This window comes from Mus caroli, chromosome 1, assembly GCF_900094665.2.
Source record: "Mus caroli chromosome 1, CAROLI_EIJ_v1.1, whole genome shotgun sequence".
NCBI classification, from domain to species: domain Eukaryota; kingdom Metazoa; phylum Chordata; class Mammalia; order Rodentia; family Muridae; genus Mus; species Mus caroli.
In genome coordinates, this window is record NC_034570.1 from 1,345,947 (window position 1) to 1,363,784 (window position 17,838).

At 41.2% G+C, this 17,838-nt stretch overlaps 1 pseudogene; it reads right to left on the reverse strand.

The window, feature by feature from the left end:
* Nucleotides 1–3,882: 3,882 nt before the first annotated feature.
* On the reverse strand, nucleotides 3,883–4,348 carry LOC110310455 (annotated as a pseudogene).
* Between the last annotated feature and the right edge of the window lie 13,490 nt (nucleotides 4,349–17,838).

Genomic DNA, 17,838 nt, shown 5'->3' on the forward strand with positions numbered 1-17,838 from the left:
AAGGAAGGAAGGAAGGAAGGAAGGAAGGAAGGAAGGAAGGAAGGAAGGAAGGAAGGAAGGAAGGAAGGAAGGAAAAAGATGCTCTTATAAATGGGCTGTAAGCAAACCTGTAAGACATTTTCTTAACCAGTGATTGATGAGGGAGGGCCCAGCCCATTGTCAGTGGTTTCGTGCCTGAGCTGTTCATCTTGAGTTCTACAAGAGCGCAGATTGAGCAAGCCATGAGGAGAAAGCCAATAAGAGAAGCCCCTGCACCAGCTCCTGCCTTCAGGTTTCTGTCTTGCTTGAGTGAATAAAATAAACTTCTTTTAATGTGGAACAATGAATAAAATAAACTCTTTTCTCCCCAGATTTCCTTTGGTCATGGTATTTTATCACAGCAATGGCAACACTAATCAGACACACAGGAATTGCATTTTAAAGTAAATTGAAACAATTACTTATCTCGTATTTCTGAGACTTCAGTTGCTCCTTAATGCACAAGAATGGGTAGACACAGGTTCTTGAGTTGGGACAATGAAAGGTGTACCTTTGGGAGTCCTCATCAAATACATTGACAGCTAGTATGTAATGTATGTGGTATGAAGAGGTCAATAGAAGTCAGGGTACACTTATGAGATGTGGTTCCTGAAAAATGAATCAAAGTTATTCAAGCAAAGCAATGGAAAAGAATTTCAGAAAAGGAGGATCTTGGTACAACATTCTTACCCAGAGATTAGAGAGAAAGCTACAGTTTTCAAAGGTCGGAAAAAGACCTGATCACTGAAGTTCCTAAGCTGCCACAGCAATAAAGTCTCAAGCTTGAAAGGTTAAAAATAAACAACCCTTAAAATGATTTGATTAAAGAACAAAGAACTTGATTTTTTGGGAAAAAAAAAAAAACTAGAGGAGAGCAGGTTGGAACAAGCCTGGATTCAAGTGGTCTATGTCCTCTCTTCCCATCTCTGGCAGGCTGCAAGTTGGTTGTGGCCAGGTGGCCACCAGTTGCTCCAAGCTTGTATTCCACTGGCTTGCAAACAAGGTGACAGAGTTGTGTCCCTGGCCAGTTTTCCATATGACTGATATTTAACTGGGAGATTAGACCACAAGGCTAAGACAATCTCTATGCAAGAGGAATTATACCTCCTCCTCTCCCAGCCCTAGCCAAACCAGAAGGATGCAGAGAATGGCACACCTCAAATAAAAGGAGGCAGGCTGCCCCCGTACGTGACTAGTACAGTAATCAAGCAATGCCTGGGAAATCAGGATGATGCCTCGTGGAAACATTGACATTGGGCAGTAAGTGGTACCAAGAGAAAAAAGAGAAAGGCCACTGATCTGAAAAGTTCTTAGGGTAATCCAGGAAACATTATTGCTGATGTTAGATAGTATCGAGACAAGTGAAGAATAATTAACAAACCTGAGTGATGGGAATGGCAGAGCTTAAAAAGTGTGGGGAAGTGTGCTCCAGTGAGAGGAGAGCTCAGCCCTACATCAGGTTTAAGGTAACCTAATGAAGAGATCCGTTTGTTAAGGTCCAGAGAACAGGAAAAACTCTGGGATAATTTACATATTAATGGTTCTTTATAGAAACTGCTTGGAACTAGATGTATTTCAGATTCCAAATTTTGAAATACTGACATATATACAGTAACATGTATTTGATATGAACACTAATTGTAAACATAAAATGCATATACATTTGCACCATATATATATATATATATATAAAGAGAGAGATAGAGAGGTAATTTTATATAGTAACTGCAACCTATCACATGGGATCACATGTGGAATATTCCAGTTGTGGCCTCTTGTTAGTATTCAGCAAGTTTTGGATTATAGAATATTTGAACTTTGGATTCTCAGACTAACATGCTCAGGCTGCACCTGTGCAGTATCTGCTTATTGCCTAGCTGTAGCTTCTGGTTTGAAGATCACAAGACCAGAGTGAGCATCCCTGTCACCAGGCACACATTCATTTCAGAAGGGTTCCTGCTAAGTGAAGAGATGGGATGATGGAGAAGACCTATGCCCAATTCTCTTAAAAGCTTGTAAGTTCTAAGACACCAAGGGTATATATATTCACAATAGGCAGCAGTGGAGCAGAAGTACAGATGACCTCTCTCACCTGACTACCCTAGAGTTATTTCAGAAAGGGGGTCTTGCTCAGGGAGAGATTCAGAACTACTTTGTAGAATGCGATAGAATCAAAATATTTTAAGATAGTGAGAATAATCAAACAAGCTGGATCATAATGGTATCTGGAATCTATACTCTTATGAAACTTCCTTACCCCCAAAGACTGAGTAGATTGCATGTTGTAGAAACTGGGAACCAGCCAGCAGGTGTTCTGTCTCTACCAGGGTACAGGGGAAAGTATCTAGAGACAGCTCACAGCAGAAACACCTTACATTTTGTACCTCAAGAATGTTACATGCTTACTACCAAGTAACTTTAAGAACTAGACAAAGCTCTAATGGACTTCTTCACAGTACCCCAAAGGGGAGTCACTCCTAAACCTTCCCTATAAAGAAATCCCCAATGTCTCCCTGCAGATTTGCATGTAAAGTCAAGAAAATAAAAGGGGAGGGGGGGAGAAGCTGGTCCTGGGTTGGCAAATAGGCTGGGCAACCCTTCAACAGGAGTGTGTAGGGACCCATTGCAAAAGGACTTGCGAGGGAATCGGAAAAGACAAAGGCACACCAGTACACTTCAGACTGTGTATCGGTTCTTCTCAGACAGTCAAGGGGCAACTAGCCTTGTTTCCTTCTACACAAAGGTAGAAAAAAGCCTGGGATAATCCTTAAGACAGAAACTAACTAACTAACAAACAGACAACCAGCTTAAGAACTGAAGACTGCCCAGAAAATATTAAGCAGTTCTAACTGTACTGTGAGGAAATGAAAAACAGGAGGTGACATGTTTGTGTTGGGAGGATGGGAAGGATTGCTTATGTATTTCCACAAGCAATTATAACATCATTAAGGAAATATGAGAAAGTCATTACCATTGCACAAATACCTGCTAATCTGTGTTTTGGACATCATTCAACTGAATTCAGTAGTTAATGTATGGTTTTTCAAATTATACAGGAATTATGCTTTTGTTTTGCTAATTCCTCTCGAGTTTAAATTGGTGATTTCCTTAAACATTCCATTTCTAAATGACATTGAAGATAACACATGTCATACTGCATTCCCACTAATAGTGGGATTACACATTCCCAGCCCTCGTAAAGAGTGTGAAGTTTTGTTGGTATTTATTTGAATAGTCAACCAGCTGCATAGAGAATATGCATTGCATGCCTACAAATAAGGAAACAGGGAAACGTGACACTTCCTTTCTTTGGTCAGCCTGTGTGCCTATTCTCTGTGGGGACCCTTTGGTGGGTGAGCAAATCACTCTGTTCTATGTATAACCTTGTTGATTAGCATGCTTCTCTCAAAGTTCCACACCCATGGTTTGTTAGAAATGGCCAGCGTTGGCAAACAACCCATCTAATTACCCTGAATGTTGCATTAGGAGGCGAAAAAAACAGGAAGGGCTTTGGAGAATTTTGAGAATTCTCCTTGAATTTGGAGGTTTTTTGTTTTTTTGTTTGTTTTTTTTCCACATTGATTCTAAGGTTGAACTTCTCTCAGTATTCAGGAGGCTGGAATACTAATGGAATTACTATAGGAGTAACTTCTTCCTTTTGTTTTTAGATAGCAGAGGTGTCTTGTACTTGAGAAATTCTAGAGTTACATGAGCTGACTCCTTACAGTACTAAAAATAATAATGATTGTTATTGTTTAATTAATATTGTATAGTTAATTATTTAATTTACATAATTAAACAATAATGGTAATATAAAGATAAGTATTATTAAAGTTGACAAAGAACTTTATTTGTTCTGGAGAGTCACCTGTGTGCTTCAGAACTTCTGGAACTGCTTCCTGGAACCTTGAGCACACTAAAGCACACTCTCTTGTTCAGAGGCCTGTACTCTCCCAGGGTGATGATGTAGCCAGTCTGTACATCCCTGAAACAAGGGATCAGGACATGTTCTTGTGGTACTTCTGAAGTTGATTGGATTGTATTTTTGGACCTATAGGAAATGATCTAAATAGATGGCAATAGTCCTGTATCTTCATCTTGGTCACAACACCAGAAAGAATCTGATCTTGGATAGAGACATTATTAGTGAAGGGGCATTTCTTGCCCATGTAGGAGCCCTCAGTGATCTTCTTTGACATCATGAAGCCCACTAACCTTGTAGTACCTAAGGAGCTTCTCCTTTGTCAGTTTCTCCTGGTAGAACCCATTCTTTGCTTTGAAAGATGGCGAACTGCTTCGGGGAAGCATACTTGGTCTGAATGCCCACCATCTTCCTGGCAACCCGAGAGAAAATGTATTATTATTTTTTAATCTCAAGAATTTGGTTTCTTTATGAACTAAAACTGAAATTTGATGGTATCTGAGCGACCTGTGACCTGGCTAAAATCTGAAAAACCAATAGCCTCTAGAAAGAGCTCATGAAAAGACACCATGTTTCTTTGAGAGCTAATAACTTCATCAGACATATCAGGTGCCAAAAAAAAATGTGTAAGGATCTTTCTGGAATAGTTAACACATATATGCTTCCCATGTGCCAAGCCCTGAGGCAAATGCTTAAGCTCACTTAATCATCATAATATTTCCATTGCAGAAGGCAGAAAAGCCAAACACTGCCCTAAGCCACACTGTTGTCTACTTCCCCACTGGAAGAAGCCAGGCAGGGTGAGGTCTGAGCTTTGCTCTTCAGTGTGACATGGAATTGTGTCTTTGTGAGAATGTCTCACACTTGCCCAGGTGTCTCTTCCTTTCATTAATCATAAATGTATATTTTATAGAGAGTATTGGTGAGTAATACAGCAGAAAATAGAGGCAGAGACATTTCTGCCAAATGCAGTGCTATTCCCTGCCACCTGCTTTAATATTCTGTCTAAATCTCTCAAATCTTATGCCATGAAGTTATTGAGTTCCTCAACCTGAATGTAGAGAAGGTATGTGGACTGGCTCCCAGGACACCTCAAGACCAAAAGGATATCCTCATCCAGAGAGGAGTACATGTGGACCTCACTTTCCTGACTCCAGCTGTCTGTCACAGCTGTCCTATCCCTTCTCTATACTTCAGGCCAAACCACACATGCTTTAAGAAAAGTGATGTTGGTTGTCATGGCAGAAGCAATGAAGAGTGGTGCAGAGCTGACAGAATCTTATTTGGGTGATAGAAACTTCTTGGTTCCAAATGCTGAAATGATAGCTTGATATTTAAGAACAACTAGAAAGCTAGAGAGAAAGGAACAGTTCAGACTTGAGCATATTGAGATGAAAACAGGATTTTCAACATCCTTAAAACAGATTGGAGAGAATGTTGAATCGGGGGTTATTACAGTTTATGTCTTTGCAAAATGCACAGATTTTGTGTGTCCTTTTTGACTTTAAAATGACGGTATGTGGGTTATGGAGAGGTGCAGTAACAATGCATGTCTCCCTTTTATGTGTTATCCAAAACAGTCTTTTCAACTTCTTAATCCACTTTCGTCAATATAAGCTTCCCTTTTCTGGAAAAAAAAAACTACCACAAAAATATACGTTTGGAAGTTGTGTTCTGCTGAAATCCTTAAGTGTAATATTTTCTACGTGTGTGTGTGTGTGTGTGTGTGTGTGTGTGTACATTCACATGAGCACACACACACTTGTGTGTGGTCAGAGGACAACGCAGTACTCAGGCACAAGCAGACTTCCATCTTTTATGTTTTCTGTGAAAAGGAGTTCTTTCTGATCTTTGACATGAGTGAGAATTTGTTAGTTATTAAAATCCACAGAAATATCCCAGGTGGAAAAAAGCAAGCATTATAGAGAGGCCTATAGACACCTCGGCAATATTTGCAGTCAAACCTGTCGTTATTGAAGTAGCTTCATCACAACTTGGTTTTCAGTGGACATCTTCCTAAGATAGCACCTTTACCCTGAAACACATCTTCCTCTTCTAAAGTAGGGCCCAGGCCTTTTGACCTCCAAGCCCTTTCCTGGGAAGGCATAAACGGACACGTGCACTGGGCACACATGTTTTAGAGACAATGTCAGAGAGCCAGCTTGAGCTTGAACTCTGAAAAGAATTGGAAGCTGCATGGTGTTTGGGTCCCCTCTTGTTCCTGTATCTCCTCTTCCCCAGAACTCCTAATTGGTAGTAAAGCCACCATTCTTTGGTCCTGTTTGTGCACATCTCCCCCACATCTTTGGTGCTTTCTTCCCAGTTCTCTTGTCTGATTTCCCTTTCTTTCCCAGGAATTCTTCATCCAGAGTCTCTTTTCTCCACCTCTAAATCTTGTTTCACACTGTTAATATACAAAAGGAAGCAAATGACAGGAGTTTAAGGAACAACCTTCTGCTGTCTGTGAGAGGGAAACTTCATTTCAGCTGCATCACTAGCATCTTTCTTTGATGATTTTTGCACTTCGTGATTGGGCTGTCATCCTTTGTGTCTGAAATGGAGAGAGATGAAGGTCTACAGCTAACTCAGAGAGAAAGTGAAGGAACCCCCGCCCACCCAACTAATCAAATTGCATGCCTATGAGAGGGTGTGGCCAGGGATAGTCACTGAGCAGATAGTTCAATAATCAGAGTCCAGAGAGGAATTAGACAGGCAAATAAGTACCCAGAGTACAGTGAGATATGATAAAGGCTGATATGAACTGATTCTGGAGTTTGGGGACGGGAAAGCAAGCAAATAGCATTGTGCTTAGAGGGTGGAGGCCTCAGAAAGGAGCTGACCTTTAGCAAGAAATTTGGAACAAACAAGATGCAGTAAAGATACACAGGGTGCATCCTCTGACAGTAGGGAAACAGACATTCCAAAGCCACATGGTGAGAGCAGAGTCAAAGGTTGTCTGAGAAACAGTGAAAGTAGAAATGGTAGGAGACAGCTTAAAACAAGACAACCAAAGGATCCCAAGGAACTACAGCTGGTTAGCAGTGTGGGTGTTATCCTGCAGGTCACAAGGGGTGCTGAAAGGATTATAAATGCTCAAAGGGCAATGACAATTGTGTGGGCTCGAACAAAAACTCTGGTAAGCAATTAGGAGGAAAATTGGAGGTGAGCTGATTAGCAGTCCAGGAAAAGGTTGGAGTGAACATACCTAAGAGAAGGGGAATCTAGGAACCATCACAAGTCGTGTCTGGAAGCTGCTTGGTTTCCAAGGTCCACTGCATAGTGGGAGGAGGGACAATGGAAAAAGAGGCACCAAAGATAATTTCACAAGCTTGTTTTCAAAAGCTATTGTGTTTCCTAATAAATGCATAACAATAACATTGAGGAAAACATGCATGTAAGTCAAAGAGTGAATTTAGGGAGGGAGAGTTCATGTGTTCAGTGGGCACTTTCCCTTCAGGTTGCTTGCTGCCTATCAGTCTGCATTGGGAAATGGTGGCATAAAGCCCATGGAACAAAGCCACACTTGGAAATCACTGGATATAGCTAGAGCCAAAAACGTGAAGGCCCAGGGGACATGTATAAGGTAAAGGAAAAGAAAACCTAGGTTGGAGCCCTGACAGGGCAAGGGGCAAACAGAAGATTGGAAAGTCGTGAAAGTAGGAAGAGATACGGAGAGGCTTACTGTCTTCACATCAAAGGGAGAAAGGTTTTCAGGAAGGGAGTGGACAACAATGTCAGAGGCTTAAGAGTGACGGAGTAAGATAAGGAATGTAAATGTAAGGTGGACTTTGAGATCTGGAATCTCTAGGTAATCATAGGACAACCTTCAGGTAGGAGGCATGTGTGTTACGGAAAGGATGAGGTCAGTGTGGCATCCCTGGGAGTCAAGGACTCCAGAGCCCTACACACCCTAAAAATGACGAGATCGCCAAATATGTTGCTTATGTGTGTCACAACTATTCATATTAACTACATTAGAAATTGAAACAGAATATGTTTTAAAATAGCTGCTTACTTGTTCTTAAAGTAATAATTCTGAGTATGAAGAGGTGGCTTAAGAGTCAAGTACACTTACTGCTTTTGAAAACAGTTTTGTTTCCCAACTCCTATTTCACAGCTGTCTATAGCTCGTGTTCTAGGGGATCTTAGATTTCTTAGCTTCACAGGCCCTCTCATTCAAGCACACACTCCCATATACACATTTACATACACATAATTAAAAAAATAATAGCACCAAATCTGCATGTAATAAACTTCTTAATAATCTATCCACGAGGACCTCAATTCAGATCTCCAGAGTCCAGAGATGTTTGTAAGCCCAGTGCTGTCAAGGAAAGGCTAAGACAAGAGCATTGCTGAGGCTTGCTGGCCACCAGCCTCTGCCCAGGTTCAGCCAGAAACTTTGTTTTAAATGAGTAGCAGAACATGGTTGATAAAGAAGGACACCCATGTCTCATCTGTGAGGGCACATAAAGCATGAACATCTGTGTACACAGATCACACCCATACATACCTACACACATACAGATAACAAATACATTTTAATCACCTTAAACACCATTTTTAAGTAAAAAGTATCGTTACTTTCTTGAGAACTTATGTTCTCGAGACAACCAAGTACAGTCCAACTGGGTAGTGGTGCTGTATGCACTCAGGAGGCCGAGGCAGGCAGATCTCTGTGAGTTAGAGAACATCCTGGTCTAAAAACTCAGCCCAAGACAACCAGACCTCCATGGAAAGACCCTGTCTCAGAAAAAAACAAAACAAAACAAAACAAAACAAAACAAAACAAAACGATTCCACAGTCCAGTTAATAACTCTTAAATTGCCAACCTATGTAAGGCAATTGTGCATTCCCCTTTTTCCTGCTGTGAAAACCCAGAAATTCACTTGGGTATGGTCTGTCTTTTCATAAGAAAACACTCAAAGATGAAAACACCTGAACATCCTCCTCCACAGCATGCACTAGCATTACAGTGTGCGTGTAATTTATAATAGAAACTAGCTACCAAGTAACAGAAGCTAAGGGATTTGTGTAAGTTCATTGTTTTCAATCTCATTAGCAAGTTTCAGCTACACCTTCTGACTACAACATTAGGACTAAGATGAAAAATAACAATTTTCATGCTCTCATGTTCAACAACTCTCTGGTCTTATAGCCATCAGGCAGTACAGGATCTCATGTAGCCAGGCTGTGTATCCAACTCACTATGTAGCTGAAGATGACCTTGAATTTCTACTTCAATCTCCCAAGAGAGTGAGGTTTATAAGCAGAGTCAGAATAGCCAGTTTGTGAAGTCCTGGGGATTGAACCAGAACCTTGTAAATATAGACAAATAGTCTACTAACCTAGCTATATCTTCAGTCCAACATCAGACATATTCTTGAACTTTCTAAGTGGAGTTGAAAAGATACTTAAATATAACATTTAAAGTTCTATCTTCACAAAGAAAGCTGAGACCCAGACATGCTGGCAAGGTTTAATCTAGATGCTGGAGTATTAGTTAGACTGGAATTTATATATAAACAATGAATGTTTCTACAGTTGTTGGAGGTATTACAGCATTTCTTCTTGGTTTTATGATGGGGTGTCTTACTGTTGTTCACATGACCTTTCTTTTCCTAAAATTAAGAGAAAGGGTGTTGTGAAACAAAACTTGATACATTTGTGATGAAAATGAAAAATGGTATACCCACGTTGGAAACAATTTCTTACTATTTATTTTATTTTATATGTATGTTTTGTCTTGGATCTGTAGATGCATCACTTGCATATAGTGCCTGATGAGACCCAAAATGGTTGTTGATTGCCTGAAATGGGAGTTACAGACCGTTGTGAGCTTACATGTGGGTGCTAGGAGATAAACCCAGGTCTCTGTAAAATCAGGGAATGTTCATATCAACTTAATCATCTCTCCAGTCCCAGAGACACATTCTTGAAAAGTTAAACATACATATAATATACAGGCCTGAAATTCAGTCTAAGAGAAGTTAAAATACATCTACACAGACCTGCACACAAACATTCATAGCAGCTTTATTCATAGTAGCTCAAACTAGAATGGATCCAAAAGTTTGTTATTTAAAGTAAATAAATGAAGTGTGTATTTCTTGGAAGTAAAAAGATGAGGTCAATACTTAAAATGACAAATGACTCTAAAAATATCACACTAACTGAAGAAGCTAGATGTAAAATGCTATACTGTATGGTAACATTTATATGAGCTTGATATACACACATGTATACACAAAGTGTGGGATACCTCCCTATGAGCTATTTTCTGAGGATGGAGGTATACAGAGGCCCCTCAAACATAACAAGTTATTGCCAATGCTGTTGGTTGTCCACCATAATGATTTTATTAGATCTTTTTGCTGAATGCACCACAGACTTGGGTTGAAGTCATCAAAGCTCTCCCCAGGTTGTGCACACCATAAGTTATAATAATAATGTACATGACAAGACATGCCTTCCTATGCAACAACAGCATGACTGTTACAGGATAACCAACAGCTCTCTTCGTGGCTTTGAAGCTGGTTCTTCCAGAGGGAACTCATGCCCTGTGCTGTAAACCTCGTGAAGAACAGTCACAAGGATAAAGTCATGCTTCTTAGGTGAGAACTTAACACTGCTACTTTATTAGGTGCACATGGTATCAAACGTCGCTCTCAGTGTTTATCTCCATACCCACAAATCATTGCTACTCTCAGGCTCTGTCAGAGAAGCTTCTCTGTATAGCGGGCAGTCGTAAGTATGGCTCACAACTGATCAAAATGAAAAGAATGGTTTTATTTTATTTTGGCTTTTGGAGACAGGGTTTCTCTCCATAGCCCTGGCTATCCTGGAACTCATTCTGTAGACTAGGCTGGCCACAAACTCAGAAATGCCTCTGCCTCCCAAGTGCTAGGATTAAAGGCATGTGCCATAGAACAATAATTTACTGTGGAGTAGTCGACCCTAAATGTGATGTCTATTTTACACATTTTCCCCCGAAAGCTTAGAGAACATCGGGGAGAACACACAGAAAGAATGTACAAGCCAGCCATCAAGGAGGATTGCTCTGAAACCGTGTCTTCTGGTCATGATATCCTCATCATTGATCTCCTGAACTCCCTGAAGTCATGGCTACCTACCCAAGATCCACAAAACAGACCCCATCATCGTTTCTTGATGTACAGGGGAGGACCTAGTGAGATTCCATTGCTCAGTGAGAGTCTAAGGGCAGGCAGTTAATAAGGACTGGAGAAAGTATTTTTCTTTGTGAAGCCACTAACAAATTAACAACTCTCAAATTATCCTCATACAAGTAAGCATAACTAAATGCAACGAGTCACTAATGTTTTCTCATGTATATAAATACACTACATTGTGTTTATCCGTGCTTTTTCAGTGAACGTTAGGGCACTTGGGATTGCAGTAGGAAAGTCCCAGAAGCTGTGGATGGATTGGAAGATCATCTCAACACAACACTGTTAAGTCTTCCAACTTATCAACAGGTTTTTTCATTTATTTAGTAATTTAAATGTTTCCTTCAACAATGATTTATAGTGTTTTGTTAAATGTGAAATTCTTATTCTAAATGGACTGATTTTCTTAATTTTATGTGTAAGTCCATATTTACTTTTAACAGTAGCAACCCCTATATATGAGCATCATCTCTAGCTTAAGAAAGAAAGTCGGAATTCATTCTGAGGATCTTATGTTTGTCTGGTGAATAAAGCTACAGATTTTATTCAGATTCTATAAAGACCTCAGGTGGTAGACAAGTCTAGAACACTTGGGGAAATATGTTTCTGCACATTCTCATTGTACATAGTACTAGACTTCATAAAGGCATTTTCATAGAAACATATGCTGCACTCTGACTATGTATTATATATTTTTTATATTATTATATCTAATATTAATAATTAGGTATTTAGAGGGACCACTGCAGTGTCCCTCTATCATCTTCTTCTCCTTCCTTCCTGAACACACTTTTAAAATTCCCAAATCCAATATTAGCAGAAGGAGAAATAGCAAACAACAGCATGCTAGTAGCTTCTTGTAAGTGCTTATAGGAAAGTTACAGAAGCCATCAAGGTCATGAGGCCAAAGGCAACATTACAAACAACACACTGCCCAGAGGAATGGCCCAGCCATTCGAGCCAAAGGCTACCTCTCTGCGCACATCCATTTGGTCATCTTCAAAATGAAAACAATAACCACCTGTAAAGAGAATACATATTGGATTGTAGCCCATGGTGCCCACACTCCAACAGCAGATGATGTACTGTCGTACAAAAGGAAATATAAAACCTTCTGGGCTGAAGGTAGGTCAGTGGTTGAGAACACACTCGGTGTGCCAAAGGCCCTAAGTAAATCCCCAGCACTGTCAGGACAAAAGAAATGAAAATCTAGGAAATTCAGCTTATATTTAATTATTTAGCACTTGAAATTTTGCTCTTGTTTATGCTTTATAAGTATACATGCTATAATATAGTAGCATATTTACATACTATATTAAATTAACAACCCCAACTTCTTGGTTTGTGTTCAAACACTTCATTTTCTTTTATTATTAGTATTTTACTGTGTGTGTGTCTCTGTGTGTGTCTGTCTGTGTGTCTGTGCGTGCACACATGGGCAAGCAATAAGGGGGTTGATCATGTGCCCTGCACAAATGTGGAGGCCATAGGACAACTTCATAGAGCTGGTTTTCTCTTTCCACCCTTTCATGTATTCCTGGGATCAAAATCAGGTTTCTAGGTGACTCTACCCACTGAGCCATCTCACTGTCTCTCAACTAGTTTAACTGATGAAGGCTACGAGATTAACTTTTTGCTTGATACAGGGAAATGTTAGCTTCTCAGGGAATGGTAGTTACCATCAAAATGGCATTGATGTAGCTGAGGGTGAGGCTTGCTGGTAAAGCTCATGCCTTCCATGAGATTTACACACTTACATACAGTTTTCATTTCCTCTTTTCTGTTGCGGAGAGTGAGATTATGGGACACATTAGCACACACTTACATAGTTTTCATTTCCTCTTTTCTGTTGCGGAGAGTGAGATTATGGGGCTCATTAGCACGAAAGGCAAAATTTATCAGAGTGAATCAAAACTGTTATGCCAGCCATAGGATCAATGCTTTTACCATAATCATCTAAAAGTATGGGAAAACAAAGTCCAAGAGAAACAAAGCATTTTAACTTCCATGCCCTTAGCAAGCATTTAGGAATCTGAAAATTATGTACTGCTGAGCTCCATTTAAGATGTACAGAAGCCGTTTGATTTCTTCCTGTCTTCTTTCTTCAACCCTGGGACTTGCTAGGCTACGCTACTGCTCCCCCCACAGAGCTCCTAGTTGTTAACCCTCCTGCTCTGCACACTGAAGCCCAGGATCTTGGAACTATGGGAACTCCAGACATCTCTCAATTCCTCCAATTACTTCAGTTCAGGATTCAGGCGCCTAATCTGGGCCTGGCGCTCTCCAGGCCAGCTTCCCTGCCATTCTTTGCGAGAACTGTGTGTACAGCATTAGACTTACTTTCCCAGAAGTGCTTCTGGGACCAGAGTCCACACAAAGGGGCTGTTAAACGTGCTTCCCTCCCTTTTGGCTCAGCTGGCTCCTGAGCCTCAGGTCACACACAGCTCACAGTTCCTATCAACTTTTCCCAAAGGATCCCTGGGCTCCTGCAGGAGCCAGCCCGTCCCTGGGGCAGGAAGTTCTGTTTACACTGTCTTGGAGCCAGGTGCTCATCCATAAAAGGGAAAAGAGCCCTTTAGGAAAAGGGCTGGGTGCTTGGAAACTCTTTAAAAGTGAAAGCCCCAAGGCTGCTGTCTGTTGTTCTGCACTTTGGCTTGATACAGTTTTTCTGTACACAAAAGCACAGGCTGTGGGGTTTGGCTGAACAGTACAATAGAAACCAACATCCAATAAACAAAAAGTGTGAAGAGAATGCCACAGGAACCCTCAACACTGCATAACTGGGCCAAATTACTGTTTGTTTGTTTGTTTGTTTTTGTTTTTCCTTTTCCGTTGATGTAAGAGGTTACAGGTAGATATCAGGTGTCTTTCTTCAATCTCTGTCTTTTTCCATTTACTTTTTTCCATTTATGTTAATAGTGCAGGGGAGGTCAGAGAACAACTTTCAGGAGTCAACTCTCTCTTTCTACCATGAGTTCGGAGATCAACACATCCAGCTTGATTAGCAAGTGCCTTTACAGCTGAGCCAGCTCTCTAGCTCCACCCTGCTATTTCATTAGCCTTCTGGAGCAGAGTTCTGAAGGATCACTGTTAAGTGAACAACTGTCTCCGTGGTGGTTTGGATAAGAAGGAATAGTCATGCAGACTTTGAAATATTATGTCCTTATAGCTGCCTCCAAATTTTCACATGGTGTCCAGCAAGGAAGCTCTGTTCTCTCTGTTGCAGACAAATAGGTCAGTGACACATACCACAAGCATGTGTGAGAGACAGGAAATAGATAGCAATGCGGTGGGATGGGGGGGGGGGGGCTTTGGGAATCACAACTCTCAGGGGACTCTTAACAGGTAATGTTATTAAATCAAAATGTGAGGTATTAGAATTTCTATTATTTAATAGTAATTGCACAGTTATTAGGAATTGTTACCAAGTTTTGGGTTAGGGACATTAATTTTAAAAAAAAATCTTGAAATAGGACCTGAATGGTTTAGATGGTAAGAGGTGATGAGACAACCCATTTGATAAGTTGTGTTGCACAGAACAGCAATTTGACAGGCTAGTAGCCACAGGACTAAGGAAGGTTCTTGTTCTGGTTGTCTAGCTGTTGCTGTAGTTAAGATGACAGAGACCTTTGAATGTTTATGAGAAAGAAGGAAAGTCAGTAGAAATATGGAAGTATGATGGAGGTTATGGAGTGGCTCCCCTGACAATCAGATTTCTCACATGAGGCATCTAGATTCCTTTCTTCATATTCTAAAACTCTCCCTCATCTCATGGCAGTATGTATTTTTCTTCTTTTAAAGATCACCAATGACTTCCAGATTGCACAAACAGCAAGGCTACTTTTCACTGTAATAAGTGCAAGCCTGATTTTGAGGGGAGGGGCAGAAATGTCCTGGCTGGCATTTCTCTTCTCTTCTCTTCTCTTCTTACTTTCTTTCTTTCCTTTTTTTTTTTTTTTTTTTTTTTTTTTTTTTTTTTTTTTTGGTGTTTTGAGACAGAGTTTCTCCATGTAGCCATGTCATGGAATTCTCTCTGTAGTCTAGGCTGGCCTTGATCTCTCAAAGATCTGCCTGCTTCTGCCTCCTAAGCACTGGGATTAAAGGCATGCACCACCACCCCCCATTGGCATTTTATTTTTTATGACATATGAAATCAAGGCAACTGGGATAGATAAAATATTTGAAGAAGAATTACATAGATGTTTTAAGAGCATTGTGAAAGGGCTGGAGAATAGGTAGACTAGAGAAGTGTGAGATTGCCAGGAGTGTGTTGCACCCTGGGAGGCTGGTGTTGGAGCATTTCCAGTCATCTCTGTCTGGTTAGTTGGGCTGTCCCTCAGCAGCCCTCAGTGGCCTCGTACATGGCAAGATGGAGAATGTGCTGAGATCATTTGGATTTCAAGCTTGCCAGGTATGCAAGGTTTGCATCATAGGCCACAGGATCCAACCTGCACATCAGGACAAGTCATGAAGAAGGGCCCATAAATGGGAAAGAGTGGAAGGGAAGGGGAGTGAAAATGGTCTAGAGAGAGGAAGGGTGACTGTGACAGATCTGAGCAAGCTTCAGGGACAGGCTATGGGTCAGTGAGGAGAGTGTCTGAGACTGAGGGTGGAGCCATTCAAGAGATAATATGGTTTAGACTTCTTAGCCTGCACTGTGAGAACAGGAAGCCAAAGCTAAGCAGAGAAACGGGTCATTAGGTCAAAGATCTAGGAGGTCACAGGGTCACATATGCCCAGAATAAGGGCAAATGTGAAGATGAAGACGAATGAGATTCTGAAGTTTTCCAGGAGCAGTGACAAGTGTCTAGTGGTGGCCTCAGCAGAGGGGCTCTTCAAGCTTCCTTGATGAGGGACAAACAAGGAAGAGGAGGAGGAGCTTGAAATGCAGTGATGCTCAAGCTTCCAATTGCAGGGCATAGGCTTTCAACCCGTAAGTTAAATGTGTATTATTAGCCAGTGCCATGAAAAGTTAGAGAATACTAAGGTATATGGTGGCCGTTGAATGCTAACAAAGGGTCTTGCTGTATAAATGACACCAGGACTTCCCAGAGGGGACTGAGTCTATCCTCTGTTTCTCCTCCTCCCTTCATTGCCCATAGTAGCCACAGGTTTGGACACTCTCCAGACGACATGGTTGACACTTTCCTCCAGCATCCAGGCCCTGCTGGTCTCAGTCCCAAACAGTCTAGAACAGGATACAAAGGTTGACTCTGAACTTCCCTGATATTCACTGTCCCCCGCACCCACCTCTCCCACCAGCTCCCTACAACAGCTAGAACTGTTTTCTATTTCTTCAAGGCAGCAAGCACTCATCACATCTAGGTCTTTACCATGTTCCCTGACACACCAACTCCAGCCTGTGTTATAACCTCAGAACTCGGTGTAGTAAGCATTCTCTAATGTCCACAAAACACTCACCACACTGAAGTGTAACTCTGGAATAAAGTATCTATTTCTTCTACCTGAGCATCAGCCCCAGAAGACAGGGTGAACATGGTACTTGGCAGAACTCCTAACATGTGCCAAAAATGTGCCCAGTAATCTTGCTCGGAATACCCAAATTACCGTTAAAGTGCACAAGACCCAGCATTCTCTGAAGTGTGGGAAAACAAATGACTCCCCCCAAATACATATGTAACAAATTCCCATGAAGTATATACACCCAATGATCTTCCAAAATATTTGAAAAACAACTCCCACAAAGTGTATGAGACCCAGTGATCCCAAAGCACATGAAAACAAAAAGCTTCCCAAAGTGTATAAACCTACATTGTTTAAAGTATATGGGACCCAGTGACTCCCCAGGTCTATAAAACACAATGACCCCAAAGTGAATGAAAACAACTCCCTAAAGTATATCAGCCCTAATCCCCTAAGTGTGGGATTCAATGACCCCCGAAAGTATATAAGATCCAGTGATGTACCTAAAGTATATGTGAACCAAAGACACCCCCAACAACTCCCCAAAGTATATGGGACCTAGCTACCCTTAAAAGTGCCATTTGTCTCATATTTAAGTGAATGAAGAACTCATCAACCATTGACAAGACAGTGATCACAGCATTTGGGTTCTGGAATTGCTGTAGTATTTGCAAGACCCCATTCTGTGCTCAAACTCCCCCCACCCCCAAACATAGGCCTCACCTATGAGCAGAGTTTGCCTATCACCAGGCAAGGACTCTTAAAATATACATATTCTTTAAATAATAAGAAATAAGTAAAAGGTCTTTAATCCTGACAACTCCTGTATTAGTCATTTTTTTTCTGGGGCTGTTATAAAATACCACAACCAAAGATACCTTAATAAAGAGAGAGTTTGTTTTGGTTTACAGCCCAGAGAGGTACAGAACCCAGCACAGGAGGGAGACATGGCAGCAAGAGCAGGGTACTGGGAACTCCCATCTCCAGTAAAAACACAAAACAGAGACCAAAACTGAATCTATACAATCCCAAAGTTCATCCTGACCACTCCAAGGAAGCTTCAACCACCTTGACATCCCCAAACAGCCCTACCAACTGGAAACCAAGTATCTTAACACCCAAGCCTGAAGAGGACATCTCATCCAGTCACCACAACAACCACCTTAAGATTGCTGTTTCCCAGCCAGGCGTGGTGGTGCACACCTTTAATCCCAGCACTTGGGAGGCAGAGGCAGGCGGATTTCTGAGTTCGAGGCCCGCCTGGTCTACAAAGTGAGTTCCAGGAC